The sequence below is a fragment of the Etheostoma spectabile genome, chromosome 13, assembly GCF_008692095.1.
Source record: "Etheostoma spectabile isolate EspeVRDwgs_2016 chromosome 13, UIUC_Espe_1.0, whole genome shotgun sequence".
Taxonomy (NCBI): domain Eukaryota; kingdom Metazoa; phylum Chordata; class Actinopteri; order Perciformes; family Percidae; genus Etheostoma; species Etheostoma spectabile.
Window position 1 is genome coordinate 3,355,433 of NC_045745.1, and position 6,779 is coordinate 3,362,211.

General features: G+C 39.1%; 1 protein-coding gene across 1 annotated transcript in view; it reads left to right on the top strand.

Annotated features, from left to right (window-relative positions):
* Positions 1-3,672: 3,672 nt before the first annotated feature.
* dlb (deltaB) overlaps positions 3,673-6,779 on the top strand; it is a 22,358-nt gene continuing 19,251 nt past the window's right edge. Inside the window, exon 1 of the mRNA XM_032533087.1 lies at positions 3,673-3,677. The gene's annotated coding sequence lies outside the window, so the exon portion shown is untranslated. The remainder of the gene's footprint in view (positions 3,678-6,779) is intronic.

A 6,779-nucleotide genomic window follows, 5' to 3' on the forward strand; every position in this document is an offset into this window, starting at 1 on the left:
GCAAAGTGGCAGTTGGTCAAGGCCACACCAACACTAAAAAAGAGACTTCAGATACAATAGTAGGGGACCACTAAGGTCTATATAAAAGAGACTTCAGATCCAGTAATAGGGGACCACTAAGGTCTATATAAAAGAGACTTCAGATACAGTAATAGGGGACCACTAAGGTCTATGTAAAAGAGACTTCAGATCCAGTATTAGGGGATCACTAAGGTCTATATAAAAGCATCCAAAGACCACCATGTCATGGGTCCTTTAATACAGGACATTTTGATGGTTGAAAGTCTCTAGGATTTGACATAAATGAGCAGAGGAGAAGTTTTGAAGTGAAACTTTTTTGGAACAACATAAAGACAGCTGAGCATAAAGTACTGAGTTGGTCTTTGGTGAATTTTTAATTATCCTCTGCAGAGCATAACAAAATGTCGAGGACAGTTTCACAGATTTAACAGCAGTAACAGTGTGAAGTCTGAGCGAAGTTAATCAGAAACATCATGGTCTTATATTCTGTTTTCCCTAGCAAGAGGAGACCTTGTTTGGGAATATGCCTAATCTTAGAACAGTTAATCATAACATGATGCAAGTTGGAGCCGTTTCTACGTCATTTCTGCATCGGTCCCCCATCCTCGGAATCTCTAGCGGTCGATATCTTAGCTGCTAAAGACAACCTGGTGTCTTTTGGTCACGTACAGAAGAAAATGTCCCAGCTCCTCACCCTTAAACATAGCTCTGGACATCTGTGTCCTTCAGACCACAGGGCACCGGCCTTCAGCTGTCAACTCTGCTTTCAGGAAGGACACATACACACATGAATTGAATGAAGTCATTTAACACAAAAACATAGTAATAATTCATACTGTTTATTGATCCCCATAGGGGAAATTACAATTTACACTCTGTTTGTTAGTGATCACTACACACACAGGTCTGAAACACACACACACATGCTCAGGAGCTAGTCATGCACAAATGGAGAGATGTCATAGTGAGCGGACTGCCAGTGCTGGACCAGAGACCTGAGCAGTTTGGGGGGGGGGGGGGGGGGGGGGTACAGGCCTTGCTCAAGAGCACCTGGCATTGCCCACGAGGTGAAGTGGCATCTCTCCAGCTATCAATCCACACTCTGTACTTTGGTCACACGGGGACTTGACCGACGACCCTCCAGTTCCCAACCCAACTCCCTACGGACTGAGCTACTGCCACCCCAAATATGACAATAATAAATTAATATTATAGAAGGCTATATGAAATCATGCTTAAATGTAATTTTCCCATTACAATTTGAAAAATAACTAATTAAATTTGAATGATATTATAGAGGAAGACTGACAGCTCTACAAGGCACGCACAGCCAGACCGAATATCAAAAAAACGTACATATTATATATATATGTATAATATAATATTATATATATATATTATATTATATTATTTGTTCTACAATTACCAATGAATAACTTGTTGTCCTAGAGTTCAAACTTAAAGTTGGATATGACAATATGTTTATTTTAAATAACCAAAACTAATCAAACAAAAATAAGAGCGCTTTTTTTTTTTATCTTACCACATTATCATACACATTATATCATACCACAGTCAAAAAAACACATTTAGATTTAACACATTTCAATCATCTTTTGCACCAAAGCTACAGACAGTAGGCTACTTTAATTTAGAAAAAGATCTGGTTTGGGTTAATATTATGTTGTTAAAATGTTATGTCACTTGGCTTCCAGTGATGTATGTAAGTTATATGAAAACACTTTATTAAACGGATATGAAGAGGAAGGGAGATGATTGCGAAGGTGGGTTAGTGCACGGATCGTTATGGGGTTGTTGACTTACTTAAAACGTAAATAAATAAATGAATAAATAAATAAAAGGGTTTGGTATGTGTAAAACTAGAGCTGTATTGTTGTGTTTGTTGATTTTTCTCTTGTAAAACATATGGAATATAAAAGAAATGAGTAAAAGGGAATCAGGGGTGGGAAACATATAAGCTTTAGCTTTATCCTGCTCCTTTTCGAAAAAAATGATTTTTTTGTGTGTATATGTATACATGTGTATATATATATAGATATATATATATATCTATATATATATAGATATATATATATTATGTGTATATCTATATATATATATGTATGTGTATGTGTATATATATGTATGTGTGTATAGGTGTGTGTACATATATACTGATATATGTACTGTATATGTGTAAGTGCATATGTGTATGTATGTACATATGTGTATGCGTGTATATGTTTGTATGTGTGTATAGGTGTTTGAACATATATACTGTACAAATAATATATGTATATGTGTATGTGTATGTGTATGTATATATGTGTGTATGTACATTTTTTCAAAATAAAAAAATGAAACGAAATGACGCAGAATGGGATCTAGTTCCGTTTGTTATGTAAAATAATAAAAACAGATTAGTTTGCGTATTACTTGTATTTATTAAACTAGACTCAAACCACTGTCTCCTGGGTGAAAGGGTGAAACTGCAAGCCATGTGTTGTGTAATGGCGTTTTTCTACTCACTGCGTGGTACCTAGTTGCCCTTTTTTGGTTTTGGAATATGAAAAAAAAGTCCCTGGTACCTGCTAACAGGTACTTTTTTTTAGTACTACCTCAGTGGAGGTTCCGAGCATAAATGGACAACTCATAAAACACCAAATGTGTAAAATAATCCCTAACAAATGACAATTTGCAGTGCCCAGCCTTTTTTTTTTATTTTTAAATTAAAGCATTTATTTGTAATCCATTTTTAAAGAGTGACATCTTCAGTAGGAAGGACTCTTTGTAATGTATAGAGTGTGCTCTAGACCTACACTGTAAAGTGTCCTGAGATAACTCTTGTTATGATTTGATACTATTAACACAATTGAATTGATATGAATAGACCTACTTAATGTGTAAAGGGTCCAGAGATAAGTCCTGTTGTGATTTTAAGACTATAAATACAATTGAATTGAATTGAATAGGCCTTAGTGCCACAGGAAGTCAGAAAGCATTGAGACACAAGATATAGACATATTGGTTTTGGTGTTTTTATGGGATGGGTATTACCAATATCAAAAAGGTAGAATAAGACCAGATTGATCAAGCGGAGACATGCGATGTTGCAGTGTGTTTGATCATCCTCTACTGAAACACACTTTGACCCTGTTGTCAGATGGGGACATATGTCCAGCAGACACAGAGGACTAGCTAATGTTGTAGCTTCATAGAAAATGCAGTAGGGGGCTCTGCTGTCCGTCTCCAGAGGCCCGACTGTGCCGAGCTGAACCATATCCAGAGAGGTTGCTCTTCTTAACAATGTATTGGGCACCAATACACTCAAAACTGTTTTTTTTAAGGTTGCCGTGACAGTGTCATGTCATTTTATCATGTCACTTTTTTAAACAGGTATCGTTTCTTATGAATCAGTTCAACCGGTAATTAAACTTGAGTCTAAGTGCATGAATCGTGCATTTATCATGCTTGGACTTGTGCTAAGAGTTTCATTTCAGATCACGCCTCTAGCAGATATATTACAAGACCAAACAGGCAAAAGAGACAGCTTTTTAAAAGGGGAAAGACAGTCAGTGTTCTTAAAATGATCTGACACTAATGATGAAACTGTAGAGATATTTAGGACAGAAAATCAAAAAATCGGAGCTGGAATAGTTACATGTCAGTCTAATTAGAGTCAGGATTAGGATTTTCTTTTATAACATGATTGATTCCACACAACGCTCTTTGGCAAGTACAAATCTCTACTTTCATTAATTTTGGTCCATTTTATAGCATTTGCAGAAAAAAAGTGAAGTGCTTTTGATATAGCATTGAGTAAAAGTTGACATCAACATCCATTCCTTTAATTTTAGCCTAAATAATTCCTAATTTCTACTTTTCTAACTCAAACATTAGGTATCATTTTCTATAAATGAGCTTTATTGACCATCAATTCTAAAATAACTGTAAAACTACAGTTAATAAGTTAGTGTTACGTAGTGTTAAACATAAAAGAAAGTGTGGGAAAAAAGGGACAAAAACTAAAGAAAAAGTAAAAAGTGTCAATAAAAAGCGTGAAAAGTGATGAAAAAGAGGATAAAACCATTAAAAAAAGTAAAAAAAATCAATAAAAAACGTCAAAAGTGATGCAAAAAGGGATAAAATTGTAAGAAAAAGTTGAAAAAAAATTGATTAATTTGGAAGTCATCTTCACAGCAACATAACTCCTTATGATCTGAGCAGGTCTCCAAATCCGCATCAGGTAGGGTGGAAGGATGCTGGCAAATTCAATTCTATTAAATGCATTTTAGGCATTTTACCAGAGGAATTTCTTTCAAATTCTTGCACATGCACAACTGGTAAAAAATTACTTTATATACACAATTCCACATTGGTGTAATAGTCAAGGTATTAAAGGGACAGAATCAGAAATACATGTTTTCCATCTTACCTGTTTTGGTGTGAGTTGCCCAGTGTTGGAGATATCGGCCATCGTATGTATGAATATGTGTATCACAGCTCATCGTCCTCGGCCGAGCTGTAACCAACCAATACTGCTAGTTCACCTGAGCTAGCTAACGCTACAGTCATACGATTTGCGGGTGTAGGTCAGTGGAAAGAAAATAGTTCCTACATAAAACTGCTCATGACCTGGTCTGTAGATTATCTCTAGATTTTTGGAAAGACACATTGCTGTTGAATTTTTTAAGTGTATTTGGCGCTTAAAAGCCACTCAGTTAGGCAGACATCTCCAACACCGGGCAACTCCCACCAAACTATCCTACTTGATAAATAGCCCTAAAGACTGTATGTGTTTTTAATTTCAAACTGATGCTCAGCTGCAGCGGATGTAAGAACAAATGTAAATGACATGTGCAAATGTGTGCATCCTAAAATGCGAGTGAAGACATCATACATTGGACTTTCAGATTAGTCCTTTTGCTTTTGACCACACTTGGTACAAAGCAGAGCTTTTACCATACGTGTTTACCACAAGGATGTTAGGATGGGGGTTAAATGATCCATGGGGCTTTATTCTTAAATAGTCACACACACACACACATACACACACACAAAGAGGGAGAGTTAAGTCACATTGTTCCCCTGCAGCCCCTTCTGCCTCAGTCGGCCAAACAGCTGCCGGGGCCGGCCCGGCGTGCCGCAGCAGGGAGGGCAGAAGGGCGGGAGGCAGCAGGAGTTCAACAGTCTGCTCGGGCTTCCTCCATGGCTGGAAGGCAGGGGGCAGCATCAGTGTCTGGGGGAGGGGGGGGGGGGGGGGGGGGGGGGGGGGGGGGGGGGGGGGGGGGAGACTAGGCTCCTGAATGGGCAGCTGTATTCACATTGTGGTCTGGTCTTTTACCTCCAGTTCTTTAAACCTGAGACTTAAGCCTTTCTGAAAAGGCGTTATTCACTTGGAGTACCTATAAACTGAATTCTACTCAATTCTAACCCCCATCTCCTTTCTTCAGATTAAAATACGAAGGTGCATACAACACTAAAATGGCGCCTGATTAAAATTCTATTATTAAATTCCTGTAAAGGCTGCATTTCTCTGTACTATTCCACGTGAGGCGTTGCATTCACGTGGTTGAATCCCTTGCTACATCGGCACAACAGTAAACAAACAAACAGATAATATGAAGTACATTCAAACTAATTGCAAACATGAGAGCAATTTGATTGGACAAAATATTTCTTAAATACAGCCAATTATATGTTGCTCAAATCTTCTTCTGTTGACATTCTGTTGACATTTTTCCACATTTGGTCGACATCTGGCATTGGAAAACATGGATTTTGAGAGGCACAATGCAAAGAAAAGAAAAAATCCATCCATCGATCGGTCGGTCCCTCTGCAAGTCTATATGTAAGTCTCCTCCCCCTTTCTATAGCCCCAGTTGACCCCCCGTGCCCTTTCCTTTCTTTTCAGTCCTCCCCCCCCCCCCACCTGTTCTCATTCCCTCGCTCCTCCCTGCTCCCCCCTTTCATCTACCATCTGCCGGGGTAACTGCTGCAGGACAGTGTCTGGGCTGCTGGAGAGGAAAGGTAGGATTGAAGGAAGGCAGATCTGTCGCTCCGTTTGGACGGGATTAAATAATTATCGTGCCTCCTCCTTTTGTGCCCCGACAAAAGAGTAATTATACATCTGCCGCTGAGCCAAACAGTTGTGTTTTATGTAGCTCAGCAAATCAGTTGTTTTGGGGTGGATTTGTGACGTGATACATGAGTCACAGAGGCAGATTTGTTTGCTCCATGTGTTAACGCAATAACCAGATTGTGTATTAGAAGCCCACTCTAAATGCATACACAGCCACTGCAGATAAATGGTCTATTGGTTGTAAGATTTGTGTGGTTCCCCTTTGAGGGGAACTCGAGCTGCGTCGGTTACGACACTATGGGAACGCCTATAGAGTTGTAACCGACGCAGTGTCTCGTTCCCCTATCTCGGGGAACAAGGGTTACATACGTAACCCGAGACGTTCCCCTTCGAGGGGAACTCGAACTGCGTCGGTTACGACACTATAGGCGTTCCCATAGTGTCGTAACCGACGCAGTGCCTCGTTCCCCTATCTCGGGGAACAAGGGTTACATACGTAACCCGAGACGTTCTTGTGTAACAATAGTACCACTTTGTCTGGATCTTTGAAAATAGACGTACAGTAAAGGGGTGGGAATCCCCAGACGCCTCACGATACAATATCATCACGATCCATATGCCACAATACGATATTATTGCGGTTTTGAACCTATTGTAATATTCTGCGATATATTGC